This window comes from Lepidochelys kempii, chromosome 1 (assembly GCF_965140265.1).
Source record: "Lepidochelys kempii isolate rLepKem1 chromosome 1, rLepKem1.hap2, whole genome shotgun sequence".
NCBI lineage: Eukaryota > Metazoa > Chordata > Testudines > Cheloniidae > Lepidochelys > Lepidochelys kempii.
Window position 1 is genome coordinate 92,380,468 of NC_133256.1, and position 18,443 is coordinate 92,398,910.

At 41.0% G+C, this 18,443-nt stretch overlaps 1 long non-coding RNA gene across 1 annotated transcript in view; it reads left to right on the forward strand.

Moving 5' to 3' along the window:
* Positions 1–18,226, forward strand: part of LOC140904887 (uncharacterized) — a 30,378-nt gene extending 12,152 nt beyond the window's left edge. The window contains exon 3 of the long non-coding RNA XR_012156667.1: positions 17,523–18,226. This is a non-coding gene — a long non-coding RNA (uncharacterized lncRNA). The remainder of the gene's footprint in view (positions 1–17,522) is intronic.
* The last annotated feature ends 217 nt before the right edge of the window (positions 18,227–18,443 follow it).

The following is an 18,443-nucleotide window of genomic DNA, read 5'->3' on the forward strand; positions in this document are numbered from 1 at the left end:
CTACCCGCCAGATGGGTGGGGAGCAATCAATCCAACGGGGATCGATTTATCGCATATAGTCTAGATGTGATAAATCGACCCCCGAGCACTCTCCCGTCGACTCCTATACTCCAGCGCCAGAAGAGGCGCAGGCAGAGTCGACAGGAGAGTGGCAGCAGTCGACTCACCATGGTGAAGACACCATGGTAAGTCAATCTAAGTACGTCGACTTCAGCTACGCTATTCACGTAGCTGAAGTTGCATAACTTAGATCGATTCCTCCCCCCACCCCCGCCCGCCCAGCGTAGACCAGGGCTGAGTAACTATCATGGTTCCTGTGTGCGTCTGTTTAGATAAGTATCCAGATATATAGATGCTGCTCCAAATTAGCCACGTTTTGGAAGTCTCCATGTCAAACCAGTTTTTAGTAATAGAAAGACAAGACAGGTGAGGTAGTACCTTTTATTAGACCAACTTCTGTTGGTGAGAGAGCATGGGTGAAAGTAGGCCGTATGCAGCCAACGTTAAAGCACTGCCATGGCAGTGCTTTAACGTTGCTGCCCCTTCCCCCCCACCCTTGTCGGTGGCCCTGCCAACATGGGCGGGGGGGCAAAAGGGACAGCTGATCCAGGGCCAGCGATTTAAAAAGGCCCTTTTAAATCACCACCCGAGCCCCTGGCAGTAGAGGCCAGGCAGTGGGGATGGGCTGGCTGGGGGAGGCTGACCCCCAGCCCCGCCCCTTCTGCCCGAGGCCCCACCCCTTCCAGGGGCCCATACCAGTAACTGTTTAATATTACTTTCTCCCCTGTGAGAGAAACGGGCTTTCCAGCTGACACAAAGCTCTTCTTCAGGCCTAGTAATAGAGGACTCTTTAATGAGGCCAAAGTTAAACAAATTTACTGTGAGGGTAATTAACCACTGGGACAAGTTACAAAGGGAGTGTCTGAACTGAAGTATTGAGTCAAGATTAGATGCTGGACTAAAAGATGTGCTCTATCTTTAGCAGAAATTATGGGTTTGATGCAGGAACCACTGGGTGACATTATATTGCCTGTATTAATGCAGAAGGAGCTCCATGATGCGATATATGGAATAGCCACTGCAAAAATGTACAGATTGCTTGCACACCCAAAGTGGTGTTTAAGTGAAATTCCTATTAATAACCTTGTGCAGGATTAGACTTTTACAAGGTCCCCAAACTCTCAAGTATTGCAAACTCTGTGAAGCAGTAAAATACAGAGTTATCAGGATCTAGCATGCCAAAATATTGGAAAGGTCTCACTAAATTCCAGGCACTGAAAGCTGGATGAACTACACTCAGTACAGCTTAGAGATATGGACATACACAGGTGGTGTAAAGTTCACCTTTGCACTCTCCCAATCCTGGCACAGCTGTGTGCAGGGCAAGTTCCTCAGTGTAAATTACAGCAGGCTAAGAGCTGCTGTAACCTAAACTGGCTAATGGTTCCAGAGTGCTGAAACCGCAATTGGGGATGGACACAATATAGTGATGTCTCAGCAGCCTCTACACTACCAGAATCTCATCGTGGTACTGAGATGACCTTTATGGAGTCAGATACAGCAGCTCAACACCAAATCCTACTGCTAGTGAAGCACAAAGCAGCCACTCTGCACCTAAGAATCAGGCTCCATACTTTAAAGATTTAATTTAAATTTTGGAGCAAGCTAAATATTGATTATAAACATGTTGATGGTTAACTATTGTGTATCAGAGATTTTTCTGTAGAAATTATGCACTACATAATTGTTAATCTCATTAAATATTTTTAAATCCTTTTTTTAATGAACAATGGGAGATACACCACTTCAGATTCAGTCATACATTTATGGCATGATAGTAAAATACCAGTTGATTATTGTAGGTATTTATGCATCTATATAATAGATCCACCAAAAGAAGTCTTATTTACTAAACAAATGGTTTCAGTGTAATACAATAACTGCCCTTTAACATTAACACTATATTCGACATAAACTATTGTATACACATCCCAAATCCTGTTATAAATATTAGCAACAATTTTCCTTAGTTTGACTGTTAAAACATATGGACAAGAATGTATGTCAAATATATTTGTCATAAACATCCATGTTTGCACAGGGAAAATGCATTAAAATGGTGAAAAGAGATGTAGGAAAATGTTGAGCATGCAATTTTCTACAGCAAACAGAAGATTTCAGACACAAAGTGGGAGTTATATGCCCAAATCCCATTGATTTACAAGGGGATGTGGGGGCCTTCGAGCTCCCTTGATTATCCCCAGCCATCCTTTTAGAATTTATGAGTGGAATTTTTAAAAGCACTTAGCATTGTCCTAACTCTGCCGCTTTTTTGAAGTCAGTTGTGGAACTCACATTGACGTCAAGGAAAACAGAGGGGCTTCAATGCGTGAGAGCACTTTGAAAATCACACCTCTATGTGCGAACTCACTCTACTTTTGCCATTATTTTATGGGTGTTCTACTTCAACCCTGTGAGGAAAAAAAAAGTTACCATCATTGTTAGAATAGCTATAGAACTATTACAATTTTAGCTGGGAAATGTTAACTAATTCCTCCTTTTAAATTTTCATTGTATAGAATTTAATAATGTCATTTCCCTGCTGTTTGCCTACTCCTGTGTAATGTGACTAACTGATGGGTCTCACTGTGTTCCATTTTCACTTCATTTTGAGTCCATAATGATTAGCTGTTTAGGCGTCTCTCCTAGCTTTCACTTTTATAGCAAAAAAAACTGTCAGACTCATAACTTCTATGCTCCACAAATTTGTACTTTGTTCTTTATAACTGATGCCGAAAGGCTTGACTCTAATGATCTGTGTAATCTGCTTGAGTTCTCTTTTAGCCAGCACAGTACTGAGTCAAATCCTGCTCACTTTATTTGCACATGTAGTCCCATTAATGTCAGGAAGTCTACCCATATTAGTAAAGGACCTGATCCAAAGCCCATAGAAATGAATGGAAAGATTCCCGTTGACTTCATAGTGATCAGTCCTGGGCTCAAAGTGAGCAGAATTTGACCACATATGTTTGCACAGTAAGACAGAGAATAATAGAATGTCTGATAATAACTGGAATGTATTGTTTACTCAGCAATTTTTTGAAGTGCACATAGTTTGATGCTTTTTGCTTTTTAAAGGAACAATCTCAGATACACTTCTGCGCAGATATACAGTTTCTTCTCAAGTTAAAAATCCAGGCCATGATTTTAAACATATCTCGCCTTTCTTTTAACAAATGAAAGTTTGCTTCTGCAATTCAATATGTGTAAGAACAAGCCTTGTGCTAAACCCCCTTTAAAGATTTAGGAGTACATTTTATTTAGATTGAAAGCTCTTTAGAGCAGGGCCTTTCTTTTGCTGTGCATGCACAGTGCCACAATGGGATCTCTGATAACTAATGTAATACAAATAAAAGGTTGTTGTTTTTTTCAGTCTACACACAACTCCCACTTGCAGGTCAATGGCAGGATATATATTTTATTTTTTATTGATACATCACATCAAGGGCATAAAAATACATTGTCAAGGTTCCTTCCCCACTCTGAACTCTCGGGTACAGATGTGGGGTCCTGCATGAAAGACCCCCTAAGCTTATTCTTACCAGCTTAGGTTAAAAACTTCCCCAAGGTACAAACTTTGCCTTGTCCTTGAACAGTATGCTGCCACCACCAAGCATGTTAGACAAAGAACAGGGAAAGAGCCCACTTGGGGATATCTTCCCCCAAAATATCCCCCCAAGCCCTCCACCCTCTTTCCTGGGGAAGGCTTGATGATAATAATCCTCACCAATTGGTACAGGTGAACACAGACCCAAACCCTTGGATCTTAAGAACAATGAAAAATCAATCAGGTTCTTAAAAGAAGAATTTTAATTAAAGAAAAGGTAAAAGAATCAACTCTGTACAATCAGGATGGTAAATACCTTACAGGGTAATCAGATTCAAAACACAGAGAATCCCTCTAGGCAAAACCTTAAGTTACAAAAAGACACAAAAACAGGAATACTCTCAAAAACATTCTCTCCAGCACAGCTTATTTTACAAGCCATTAAACAAAAGAAAATCTAACGCATTTTCTAGCTAGATTACTTACTAACTGTACAGGAGTTGTAAGGCTTGCATTCCTGATCTGTTCCTGGCAAAAGCTTCGCACAGACAGACAAAACCCTTTGTCCCCCCACTCCAGATTTGAAAGTCTCTTGTCCCCTCATTGGTCATTTTGGGTCAGGTGCCAGCGAGGTTACCTTAGCTTCTTAACCCTCTATAGGTGAAAGGGTTTTGCCTCTGGCCAGGAGGGATTTTATAGTACTGTATACAGAAAGGTGGTTACCCTTCGCTTTATATTTATGACATACATATATTGCTAATTCAATAGTAGAAGCGATGAGATAGTTCCTAAGAGAACCACTTTACTTGGCTCTAAAAGAAAGCAGTGACACTAGAAATTAAAATAAATGCAATGTTTCCAACTCTTGCTATTTCTTTGCAAGTCACAAGATTTCCACTAGGGCTGGAGCCAGTCTAGCAATGATGCAAGAGCCTTCAGGACCCTTGTGATTTTCAGCTCTGCTTAGGAGGCAGAAACCCCTTTGATTAGCTGCCTTCCCTCCCTGCCCTGGCTCCATGTGAAGAGCAGCCAATCTGAGTTGCTGCAGGAAGCAGGTGGAGTTCTCTTCCCCCACGCTAAATCAAAAAGTAATAGAAAATTTTTTAAGTATATCCGAAGCAGGAAGCCTGCTAAACAACTGGTGGGGCCACTGGACGATTGAGATAACAAAGGAGCACTCAAGGATGATAAGGCCATTGCAGAGAAACTAAATTAATTCTTTGCATCAGTCTTCACGGCTGAGGATATGAGGGAGATTCACAAACCTGAGCCATTCTCTTAGGTGACAAATCTGAGGAACTGTCCCAGACTGACATGTCATTAGAGGAGGTTTTGGAACAAACTGATAAACTAAGCAGTAAGAAGTCATCAAGACCAGGTGGTATTCACTCAAGAGTTCTGAAGGAACTCAAATGTAAAATTGCAGAACTATTAACTATGGTTTGTAACCTATCATTTAAATCAGCTTCTATACCAAATGAGTGGAGGATAGCTAATGTGATGCCAACTTTTAAAAAGGGCTCCACAGGAGACCCTGGCAATTACTGGCTGGTAAGCCTGACTTCAGTACCGGCCAAACTGTTTGAAACTATAGTAAAGAACAAAATTGTCAGACACACAGATGAACGTAATTTCTTGGGAAATAGTCAACATGGTTTTGTAAAGGGAAATCATGCCTCACCAATCTCCTAGAATTCCTTAAGGGGGTCAACAAACATGCAGAGAAGGGGGATCCAGTGGATATAGTGTATTTAGATTTTCGGAAAGCCTTTAACAAGGTTCCTCACCAAAGGCTTTTAAGCAAAGTAAGCAGTCATGGGATAAGAGGGAAGGTTCTCTCATGGATTGGTAACTGGTTAAAAGATAGGAAACAAAGGGTAGGAATAAATGGTCAGTTTTCAGAATGGAGAGGGGTAAATAGTGGTGTCCCCCAGGGGTCTGTACTGGGCCCAGTCCTATTTAACATATTCCTAAATGATCTGGAAAAAGGTAAACAGTGAGGTGGCAAAATTTGCAGATGATAAAATACTACTCAAGATAGTTATGTCTCAGGCACACTGAAGAGCTACAAAAGGATCTCTCAAAACAGGGTGACTGAGCAACAAAATGGCAGATGGAATTCAATGTAGATAAATGTAAAGTAAAGCACACTGGAAAATATAATCCCAACTATATATATAAAATGATGGGGTCTAAATTAGCTGTTACCACTCAAGAAAGAGACCTTGGAATCATTGTGGATAGTTCTCTGGAAATATCCACTCAATGTGCAGTGGCAGTCAAAAAAGCGAACAGAATGTTAGGAATCGTTAAGAAAGGGATAGATAGTAAGACAGAAAATATCATATTGCCTCTTATACATCCATGGTACACCCACATCTTGAATACTGCGTGCAGATGTGGTCGCCCCATCTCAAAAATGATATATTGGAATTGGAAAAGGTTCAGAAAAGGGCAACAAAAATTATTAGAAGTATGGAACAGCTTCCATATGAGGAGAAATTAATAAGACTGGGACTTTTCAGCTTGGAAAAGAGACAGCTAAGGTGGGATATGATAGAGGTCTATAAAATCATGACAGGTAGAGAAAGTAAATAAGGAAGTGTTATTTACTCCTTCTCATTACAAGAACTAGGGGCCACCAAATGAAATGAATAGGCATCTGGTTTAAAACAAACAAAAGGAAGTATTTTTTCACACAACACACAGTCAACCTGTGGAACTCCTTGCCAAAGGATGTTGTGAAGGCCAAGACTATAACAGGGTTCAAAAAAGAACTAGATAAATTCATGGAGGATAGGTCCATGAATGGCTATTAGCCAGGATGGGGAGCAATAGTGTCCCTAGCTTCTATTTGCCAGAAGCTGGGAATGGGCAACAGGGGATGGATCACTTGAGGATTACCTGTTCTGTTCATTCTCTCTGGTGTACCTGGCATTGGCCACTGTCAGAAGACAGGATACGGGCTAGATGGACCTTTGGTCTGACCCCGTACGGCCGTTCTTATGTTCTTATGTTCACCCCTCAGGACCTAACACCATTCTCACAGGAGGGGAGGATGAAGAAAGGAGCAGAAAGAGCCCAGCAACTCCAGGTGGCTCTGGTGCCTCCTCCCCCAACCTCTTTAAGAGCAATAGAATGGCTCCTCTGCTCCATCCCCCTCCCCACTACATCCCTGTAACAATCAGTCTGGCACGGGGAGACCCTGGAGTTTCCTTCTCCCATTGTGTGGAAGGGGAGAATGGGACCCCGCTGTAGGTCCCCTCAGGCCTGGGAGACAGAGGTGCAGAGCCCAAGAGTAGCAGAAGGTGGGACTGGGGAGGAAAAATTAATTGCTGGACAGGGGAATGGGCAGATATGGGGATGAGTGCTCCTGCAATGGTGGCCTAAATTGCCTTAATAAATTTTGGAGCACAATCTCTCTCACACACACATACACACTCCACAGCAAGTCAAAAATCAAAACAAACCAAAAATTCACAGTATAGTCTTTTTTTTTAAACATGGGTTGACTCTTGATTTTTTTGAACCATTAGGGTTGGCACTACTGTACGTGTCATGAACAATATAATTGCAAGGCAACAAAGAAAAACATAACATAAGCTATAGCCAGATGCAATAATCAGAAAAATTCCATCTACGTCAGCGGTTCTCAAATACCAAAGTGGTTTGCGACCCTATTTTAATGGGGTCGCCAGGGCACACGTTAGACTTGCTGGGGCCTGGGGCTGAAGCCAAAGACCGAGCCCCACTGCCCAGGGCTAAGCTGAAGCCCTCTGGCTTCAGCCCTCAGCAGCAGGGCTCAGGTTACAGGCCCGCTGCCCAGGGCTTCAGCTTTGGCCCCACCAGGGGCAGCGGGGCTGGGGCACCCTCAGGCTTGGGTCCCCCCTCTTGGGGTTGGGTAGTAATTTTTGTTGTCGGAAGGGGGTTGCGGTGCAGTGAAGTTTGAGAACCCCTGATTTAGGTGATTATGGATGGCTGGTACATCTTCCCCACCCAGGAAGGATTAAACACTGTGCCCGAGGCCACATTCATAAGGGCATTTAAGCACTGAAACACCTAACTTCTAAGTGCCCTGCCACCTAGTGAAACTCACAGTCCTGAGTTAGGCACCCTGACTCCCTATACCAGGGATCGGCAACCTTTGGCACACGGTGTGGGCTGAGGGATATGCTGGCCTGTGGGAGCCGCGATAGGCCAAACCTGCAGACATGGCAGGTAAACAAACTGGCCCAACCTGCCAGGGGCTTACCCTGGCTGGCCACGTGCCAAAGGTTCCTTGTCCCTGCCCTATACAATGCATGGGGAGAGGTAGGCACCTAAAAAAGGGATTCATAGAAGCCAGCATGTGGAGACCCCTAAACTAGCCAATAGGATATGTCAAGGAGAGGGATGTGGCCTAAGCCCTGCGCTTCAAAGGGATTTAGGTGCCTAACCCTGAGCCAGAGTGATGTGCCTACCTCCACTCAGGGTTCACAGCTGTGAACCCTTCTCCTCAGCCAGCTGTGTTTTGTGTCAAGCCCCACCTGGTAGGTGTGCTCTAATGCAGCCTCTAAGCATGCCTACTGGATCAGGCCCCGCAGGCAGAATAGGTGAGGGAATGCCTAGTTTCTGGTTCCCACTAGGGCTCAGGCATGAATTAGGTGCAAAGGAGCCTAGTGCTGTCAGGTGTTAGTCAGCTGTGCGCATGCCCACCAGCAGCAATGTAGGTGCTTTGGGAACTTTAATGACAAAAACTTACGTGCCTAGAGATTTAAGGCCGACAGAGTAAGGAAGCAACTGAAGGGTGGTTTTGTGAATACCAGTGGTGCCTCAATTTTGGATTTAAGGATATAAGTGCCCACTGAGATTCTAGCCCCCAGAGTCTGTTCAGGCCATTTCTTCAGGGCACTATTTATTAGCTGACCAACAATCTTTAGCAAACCCAAATAAAAAAATAAAATACAAGTTCAACATAAACCCAACAGCTAATTGTACCTGACCCAGGGGCTTCCTTGCCAGAGTTTCCCTAGAACTTGAGAATGGCCATACTGGATCAGATCAATAGTCGATCTAACCCAATAGCCTGTCTTCCAACAGTGGCCAGTGCCAGATGCTTCAGAGAGAATGAACAGAACAGGCCAATTTATCTAGTGATCCATCTGTTATCCAGTCCCAGATTCTGGCAGTCAGAAAAATCCCAGCTTCTGACATCTCTACCCCATCCACATATAGACTATCTGCCTGGAAGTGCACACACAAACACCTCTGCTCTAGGAGCCAAATACTTCCTGTAACTCAAACTGAGCTCTTTCAACCTTTAGAGGAATCAGGTGCTCATTAGGCAGTCACCTGACCCCTTCCCAGTGGGGTCTGTTAATCCTGTCTAGCAAGGCAAACACTCGTTCTAAAGGGGCACTAGTACAGAAGGGAGCTGGGCGGCCCCAGGCCTTTTGACCTGTAAAGGGGCAATTTTACATAACAAAAAAAGTAAACAGATTAAAGAGCACACTGAGAAAATTACAGTAGTTACAGTTTACTTACAGCTTTCACCTTTTCAAAATAAAAGAACAATATATCATGTTGAAATCCTTTTAATAACTCAAAATATGGTGAATTAAACATTCCTTATCAAGAATATCACCATTAACCCTAGCTATGCGTCTTTCAAGGATGGTTCTGTTTTCTAGTGTCATCTATAATATAAATACAGCTGACAGTATAAGTTCTAAAGCAGTTTTTTATTTTGTTTACATATGTTTTTTATTTAACTCTAGATCTCCAGTTTGAAAATACTAGTTCTGGGATAGTCGCCATCATTGCAGAAATCAGTTTCTGACTGATCACAGATAGAGAGTTCCAAAAGGAAAATACCTATTATGTCAAACATTACCTATGGTGTCACATATGTTCTATTAAGGAATTCATAACTGGTCAGGTGAATTTCTCTGATTGTGAAAGCTTTTGAAATTTGAATCCCATAAACAATTTTAATTCATTACTGTGAACATTAATACTAAATCAGTTACATATATTCCCACCAGTTCATCCAGACATTGTCTGTTAGTCCAAATTAACCACTTGCAAGAATTCAGTAGGCATAACTAATCACTTTTACATCCAGGATAGAAAACCCCACAATCCATTTTGGAAAGTCTTTTTCACACTTATGCAGCTGACTGTGTTATAATCGTGGTCCCATATATTTGGCTAGTATTAGTAAATAGCTAGGAAATAAGAAAATTACTTGTAAATAAATTCTGAATTAGTTTGCTTTTAATTTCTCTATCCAACTTGTAGATCTTAAATATTTCTCTGATTTGTAAATGATAATTCATTCTACACAACAGAGAATCTTACATAGGTTGTAAGAGATACATTAAAACTCGATCAACCAAAACATTGCCCAGTTTACATGACACAAAGAGTTCCAGCTCAGTCCCTGGTTTTCCCACTTGCTCCCTGTGGGGAAGTAATCTGCATCAGACATCCCTATACTCAGCTCAACTGTACTTGCTGGTGAATTGGGAGGGGTGGGGGGGAGGAAACAGAGAGCCAAACCTCACATCTTTGCGGGGGGTGGGGGAGAAGGAGTGTAACATGAAAAACTTTTAAAAACCTGAGTAAGCAACCACAGGGGCTGCTCTTCCCCCTTTGCTGTGACTAGTAACGCACCTTACCTTTGCACATGCATGTGAGGTGAGCCACAGTCTTGCCCTAAATGGTTTTACTCAAGGACAAAGCTCTTTTATGACTCATTGGGACAATAAGACTCATACAGTGACTATAGCCATTGACTGATAGAGGTCCCAGTTCTGCAAACACTTATGCAGGTGCTATGGGTTCAGTCCCAGTGAGGACAATAAAGACAATGGGACTACTAACATGTTAAATTAAGCATATGTAAGAAGCGTTTTTAGCATTGGCCCCAATAGTGAATTTCTTTAATACTCTGTGGTGATTTTAACCCCAGAAGTGTATTCATTTATTTTATTTGTATGCCTTTGATGCTCATCACAATAGTATGTAAATTAGGAGTCTGGAGTCTTTATATAGATAGCTTGTAGGGCCTGATGCAGAATCCAATAGAAGGGCTCTCCCTGACTTCAGTGGGTTTTGGATCAGACCCTATGTTAACAATCCCTGCCAAGTTCGCTATCCCACATGAAAAATTATTTCCCTAAAAAGGATTCAGAACAACAAAACCCAGATGCAATTTTAAACAAAAATATTTCAAAAACACTAAAGGGTTTTTGTTTGTTTTTCCATAAGATCAGATTTTTAAAAACTTAAAAGAACTTGTGTTGAAGAGCCCTTTCAGTTTTCCTCAGTTTAGCTAAAGCAGCAGATGGCAGCTATCTCTGTTCTTCTCCCAGGCCTGCTCTCTGTTTAGCTTCTCTCTGCTGTTCAAAGGAGCTCCACACTCTATACAAATTATTTCAGAAAAAAAAAGAATATTAAGGTGCTAGTTGAAAGAACTGCTTTCATGAAAAGCAGGAAGCTGCTCTGAGTTGTAAAAACAAGCTCTTTGTTGATTGAACAGGATAGGGGAGGGGGAAGAGCAGTGCTAGTTTTAGTGGCAACAGAATGTACCAGAATTTTAATAATATCACTATAGGCACTTACCAGTATTTCACAGTAAGCTTATACTGCAGTGTTATTGAAACACCAGAATCATCAAACACTATCAGAATTCTTTACTACATTCAGAACAGTAGGATCCCCTCACTTGTTTGAGGTATAAGAAAATTCAGCTTGTTCATTTCTTATGCATAAATGGATATAAATTTTACCCTGGATATTCGTTTGATAAGAAAAAGAAATTCACTTCTCTCCTTTAGTATAAAGCTAATAAAGCTACTTATTTTTGAACATCCCATCAGAACTCAGCAAATAATATCATCTGCCCAAATTTGTGGCATTTCTTTTACAGAGAGTTTAAACTTTGGATAGAGAGGTTTACTTGGTGAATTGAAATATTACCTCCTCAGGATCTCTTTCGTCAACTGGAATCAAAAGACATTTCTATGACTAGCTAACATTCATCTCACAAGCGTTATTTAACTTAGAGTTTCCTTTCTTTTGTATTCATAAAAGTTCAACCATGAAGTTGTTTTTTATGTATATCTTTATTTCACTTTCTTTTGTTGATGTACTTATACACTAGAGAAATTACTAAAGACAATGGGCCTGATTGTCCCTTACTTATTATTAATGTTTTTATTACTGCAGTGTCTAAAAGCCCCAACCAAGATCAGAGCTTTGTTATGCTAGGCACTGTACATATCCATAATGAGAGGCAGTGCCTGCATCAAAGACCTTATGATCTAAATGGACAACCTGTGAGAAGGCAATGGAAGGGGAAACATTTTTTCCTTTGAAAAATTGAGTTTGATCAAAAATTAATTTTTTTCAAGGAAAAAAACTTTTCTGTAAAAATTTCAAAATGAAAAAATGTTGAAAAAAGTGATTTCTTTTAAAAAATGTTGTTGTTTGTTTTGTTACAAAATAGTGTGGAGATTCCCATTTTCTTTCAAGGTTGTTTGTTTACTTTTTTTGAATGGGTAAAGTAGAGGAGAGGTTTAAAAAAAATAAAGTTAAAGAAAGTGAGAAAATGAAAAATTCTCTCACTTATTTACTTTTTCCTGCTGAAAAAAGAGATTTAGTGCATGGAAAACCAGGATATGACTCTGTAACACATTAGCTTGCTGCTCACTAACTGGCTTTGTGGACCCTGCTACCATACACTATTTTTAATGGCTTACATTTTAAAACTTTTTTCCACAAGAAAATTCTGGGGGGCAAGGTGGGAGGGATAGGGGAAGGAATTTCTTTCTCATTATTTTTACTTTTTCCCCTTTTTATCCACTGGAAAGGTATTTTAAAATGTGTCAGACAAGCAAGTGTGTTTTTCTCCAGTTTCTCTATTTTTTTTTTAACTTTACCCCCCTTTCTTCACTGGAAAAAAATGGAAGGAAATAAAGAAAGAATGAGAGAGGGAAGAAAAATCCTTACAATCCTAAATAGAATATTTTGAAACCAAACAAAATCACATTGTTGCAAATTGTCAGAATTTTAATTTTGTTAATTTTTTCATCAAAATCCTCCAAAAAAAAAAAAGTAAAAGAGATAGGGATGCAGTACGTTCATCTGACTCACCATTCTGATTAAACTGGTCTTGTGTATTTGGTAACATTAATCACGGGATACTTCTGATCAGACTGTATGAGCCAGAAGGAATCTAAGTAATTGCTTTACCATTCAATCACAGAAGTCAAAGATAGAAAATAACTTAATTATCACTCTCTCTGTATTTTTTCCATAAAAAAATTGTTTAAAAGTGTTGAAACTTACAGGAAGGCTAAGACATGTCTGATAAGACATGTCTGAGCACCTGTGCACGGAGGTGTGATTCCCAGTGTGGGCTGACATCCACACGCTACCTTTGCGTGAGCCAGAGCCTGAAAACAGCAGTGTGATCTCTGTAGCACAGTGGGGCAGGCTAGCTGCCTGAGTTCCATCCAAGCTGGCCCCCTGAGTATGTACCTGGGCAGTTAGCCTGAGCCAGGACCTGTGTTGACATGACCACACTTCTATTTTTAGGCACTAGCTCAAGCTAAGCCAGTGCATGTATGTCTACCCAAGCTGAGAATCACCTGTCCCCGCTGCTGTGGAGACATACCATTGGAAATAGTATACTTGGATGCCAGCACAGGTGTAGGACCTGTAGAATGAGCAAAGGGCTGAGCTTCACAATACAAGGCCTCATCTTGACTAGAAAAGGAGGTTGTGACTGATATTGTGTTAGTTTATATATATATATATATATATATATATGTTACCACAGCTTCAATCCTAATTTTCCCCTAGTTTTAACATACATTAGCTGATCATGGTCAACCTTAGTGGGGAGCCTTGGGATGACAAAGACCCTGCTAACATATTCAGAGCAGGTCAAAAGTATTAACCTCTTTCTACTTTAAGGTCAAAGTTCTGGTTAAAGTCATGGTAGCTAACCTGTGTTGGCTAACATACTGGCAACCATGATCTCTTTCCCAGTCAAGACCAGGCCTAAGAGATAGCCCATTCCTGGAATGGGACATGGACTTGGCAGAGCAAAAAAACCCATCCATTTTCCATGACCTGAGTGAGAGAGAGTGAAAGGAAAAAAACAAAAGTTGCTGACAAGGAATCTGACTGTAAGAATAATATTACAAAATTTTGATCTTTGTAACTAAGAGCACTGCTCCATTCCAAAGGACTTTATTAGTATTTTGCCTGGATGAGAATCAGTAAATGCTTTATTTTATATTATGTGCTCTTGTTTCTCCTCTCCCATTCTGTTTGAATACAACTGTAATTTGGATTTGTTTAGTAATCATGAAGAACAAAGACTGCCCCAGAAAATGGCCATGCTCAGGGGAGGAAGGGAAAATAGATAGAATCCACCAATGGTTTTACACAAGCGATGTTAAACTCATGACCAGGGTCTCTGGAGGAGTTGCAGTATCTCCTCTTAGTTGGGCAACAGACAGCAGATGGAGTGGGGAGATGTGATGACATAAATTGAGTCCTCCAACCTTACTGGAGTTGGGTTATGGTGATCCACTGTTACAGACATGCAGTCTATGCCTGAGAAAGCAGTATTGTTTCCTATTGTACATCTACTAATCTTTTGCCCAGCCTAGTTTTAAATGTCCCAACATTTGAGTTTCCAATGCTTCCTTTGGGAGACTATTCCACGGTCTAATAAATTTCACTGTCAGGAATTTAAAGATTAATTTTGAGTATTTTCAGTTTAGAGTTTAATCTTTTGTACAGCTGTGCCTAAATTTGTATTCAACCTGCTACTTGTTATCTAATGAGTGTGTTTCAGGGGTTTACTATGTTAGTATTTAAATCTTAAATAATAAATTACTATTCCATATAAAGGACCAACTGGGATTAGCAAGGCTGGAACTGCCGACTGTCTCTAAATATGGTATAATCTTGAACAAATGAAAGGAAACACATTTTCTCTCAAAGGCCTGTGTGACTCTCCCTCTCAATATATGTCAGATTATATCTCTGATGTCCCTCTGGGTGAGTCTCAGTACTGTTTGCCTTCCTTTTGAGTTTTATGTGGTTTGGTGCAGGAGATGTTTTACTTGTTTTATCAAAGGATTGTGCATTTACACTACAGCTGGAATCTATTGTACTCTGCTGCCTTTCTTTTTTGTGGTTTATGTTTCATAATCCTATACCTGTTCAGAGTCCTTTAGGGATGAATGTCACACGCCTACAAATTTGTCATTATTATTAAATTTACCATTTCTGCCCTTTCAATACCTTGATGACCAAAACTTTAAAATATACATAGTCTAAATGTGGCTTTCCTATTCCTTTAAATACATGGCTACAATAACTTCCTTCTTTTTATATTAGACACCTTTGTTCATCCACTCCAGGACTGAATGGTATTGCCCACTTTTTACTAACTGGCACCACCAGTACTGCCCACTTCCAGCCCCAATATTATATCAGGAAATTTCATCCCTATAGTGCATGATTATTTTCCAACACGTTGATACAAAGAGTAAACAAAATTTATTGTGTTATATGATTTTCCTGACAAATCAGAAAAGGAAGAGAAAGGAAAGTGAATGCCTTATGCCATTTGTTTTCTGCCCTGGCTTTGGACCCACTAGCCATTATAATCTGTAATGATAATAAAATTGGGGACTACAGAATTCAGGTAACTGATACAGAATCCATCATCACTTGTAGATCACTAGTTTAATTCTGATCCAAAGTCAATGAACAGATTCAAAACTGAGATGCACCCAAGCCATAAAACTAACATCTAGTTTGCCAGGGCTCAGAGCAAGACTTTCCATTCACCTTGTTTTAGAGATAAAGGCCAGCCACAAAGGCCAAATACAGATCCAAACTTCACTAAATTTAGGGGGAGTGGGTGAATCAGGGATTTGGTTCAGATCCATTTCTAGTCCAAATTTGGGGAATACAGGCTTATTAGGTGCCCTTGTTAAATATGTAACATCTGAGTGTTGTTCGTTAACAGTTTGATAGCCTGAGTAAAATGAATTTCTTAGTGTTAATCTACGTGTAGTTTAAACCGGCCTAAGAATGTCTTTTACCACGGTACCCTTGCTTAATTATTGTATCTGTTTTGTGCATAATTAGAAGTTTAAATTTTCAGTGCTGCCAATCCAACTAAATTCATTCCAAAATACTAAACAGTCATAAAATTAGGAAAAAAATCCTTAGAATCCATAACTCACATGATTTTAAATGCAGCAATTATTCTCTCATTACTGTCGTTTGCAACTAAATTGATTTTTTATCTTCTCCAAACGCTGCATTTTGACTTTTTACTCACTATTACATCTAAATGGAGTAAATCCAAAAATAGACTTTTGATAGGAAAATATCTCCCAGAATCCTTTGAGCTGTGAGAATTTAAATTGCTACCAAGAGTTGCTAATAAGTTTAACCACCTCAGGAATTACATTAAAAGATATAACCAAAGACAATTTGGGTAAAGTAATTTAACAGGCAGCAGATGATATGCACAGATGGAATCTTCTGATTGTATCGCATTGGGGACAGGTTAGATTTACCAAAAATAATTCAGACAGTTTTATATATCAGATGCTTCCATTAGCATTTCCCCTAAATGATACAAAGTCTGACAAGGTTTTTGTTTTGACATTTTTGATCAACATTTGTCCATCCAAGAAAAAAAAAACTTTCCAATCAACTAAACATTTAATCTACCTTAATTAACACCTTCACTTTTGGACACTAATGTGTCACAGATAACTGGAGCAAACATATTGATTTAACTGTCCTCTCCCATTATTTTGTCAAGCAGCTTCTCACCCCCACACCACATGCAAATAAACAGTGATTCTACCTTCCGTCAGTCTCAAATAAAATTAGCATTGGGAATTATGTAGCTTGAATATAACAGCAAAATAACTTTATTCGAAGTATAAGCTGCTACCCTTACAGCATCTTAACACGAACGGGCAAGGGGCTCCCTGGTATCTAGCAGTGATTCTCAGCTGGCCTGACCAGCTCAGTGAACCCAGCTCACTGTTGTCATAATCTGTATCAAAAGGGTGTCATGTAAGGGTTCAGACGCAAACTGGTATCATGCGGGTCATTAATATCACTGTGTGGGCTATGTGCACGTGATACATGAAAAATTGTAAATATGTGCTGGAAATATGTTCTTAAAAGGTGTTTGCCAGATAGGGGTTACGGCAGCCCATCCTAGACAAAGGAGTGTGGATCCACCTGCTTAAATGTGTCTCCAGTGTGGGCTGAGCAAGGAGAGGCAATGGAAACACAGTAAAAGCTCTTTTATCCGGCACTTCACACACCAGCAAGCTCTATAAACCAGCATTTCTGATCTGCACTGAAACCCCGGTGTATAGTACAGTGGGTGCGGGGTCAGCAGGGGGCTGGGGCACGGAAGGGGCTGTGGGGCATGAGTTCTGGGAAGGAGTTTGGGTCTGGGTGGGGGCTTGGGGCAGGAGGCTGGGCCGCAGAAGGGTCTCGGAGTGCCCGATGGGGGGGGGACGCTCACCTCAGGCAGCTCCCCACAAGCAGCTCCCTGTTCCTGCTGTTGCTGGCGGAGGCGTGGCCTGGTGGCTCTTCAGGCACGCTGCCTCCATCCTCCCTCCCCGAGCGCTGACTCTGCGGCTCCTAGCCCATTGGCCAGGAACTGTGGCCAATGGGAGCTGCAGAGAGTGGCACCTGCAGATGGAGTCAGCGTGCCCGGATGTTGCTCACCAGTATTAACAGGCACAGGTTTAGTCTGACCTTAATGATTGAGGAACTGAAACTGTATGTCATCATCTGAACTCGAATGGTCTCTTGCAACGTCTTAACTCGTAATGCTCAACAATCTGTTCCACCTTTCTTTTAGCTGTGACAGTCTGAGTACCTGAAGAAGACCTGAAGAAGAGCTCTGTATAAGCTTGAAAGCTTGTCTCTTTCACCAACAGAAGTTGGTCCAATAAAATATATCACCTCACCCACCTTGTCTCTCTAATATCCTGGGACCAATATGGCTACAACAACACTGCAAACATTGTCTGAACTGTCAGAGGAGTCCTGTTCCTGGAAAACTGGGGAATGCATCAATATTCATGCTTTTCTTGGTTTCTTCTTGTTGTTGGACTACCAATAAGCAAGTAATCGCAGGACATTAAGAGACTGTGATGTAATACCCTTGCTCTTCCCTGCTGATCCTCTGGAACTACTTTGCACACTGTATGATTCCCCATCTTCTTGGTAACAATGTGGATGTGCCTGTCCCAGTAGACTTTTAATTTTGCAGCTCCTGCACAAACTGACAAACTCCAGACAGATACCCCATCTCCTGGGGACAGAGTGGCACTGTGAGCTGTGTGATCATAGTAATCCTTGTTTCTGACAGCTTGACTAAATCAAAAGCTTCTCTCATCTGTGCTTTCCACTTTTGCACATAATCACCATAGTTCTCCACTAATTCCTGATTTCCCATTAAATCCAATACGTCAATGGGCAAGGAAAGGGCTCTTCCACACAAAAATGGAGAAAATCCTCATTTCATTATGTATACAGTTATAAGCATATGTGAGCTTGTTTAAAGACTCTTTCCAATGAGGTTTCTGGTCTTCAGGGAGAGTTCTCAGTGTTTCTAGTAGAGTTCTACTAAATCATTCAACTTGCCCATTTTCCTGGGGATGATATGGGGTCGTTCTCAACCCTGCAATCGGGCAGTACTACTGCAGCCTGTGGAACAGCTGGTTCTCAAATTTCTCATCTTGGTCATGATGAATTCATTTAGGGGATCCAAATTAAA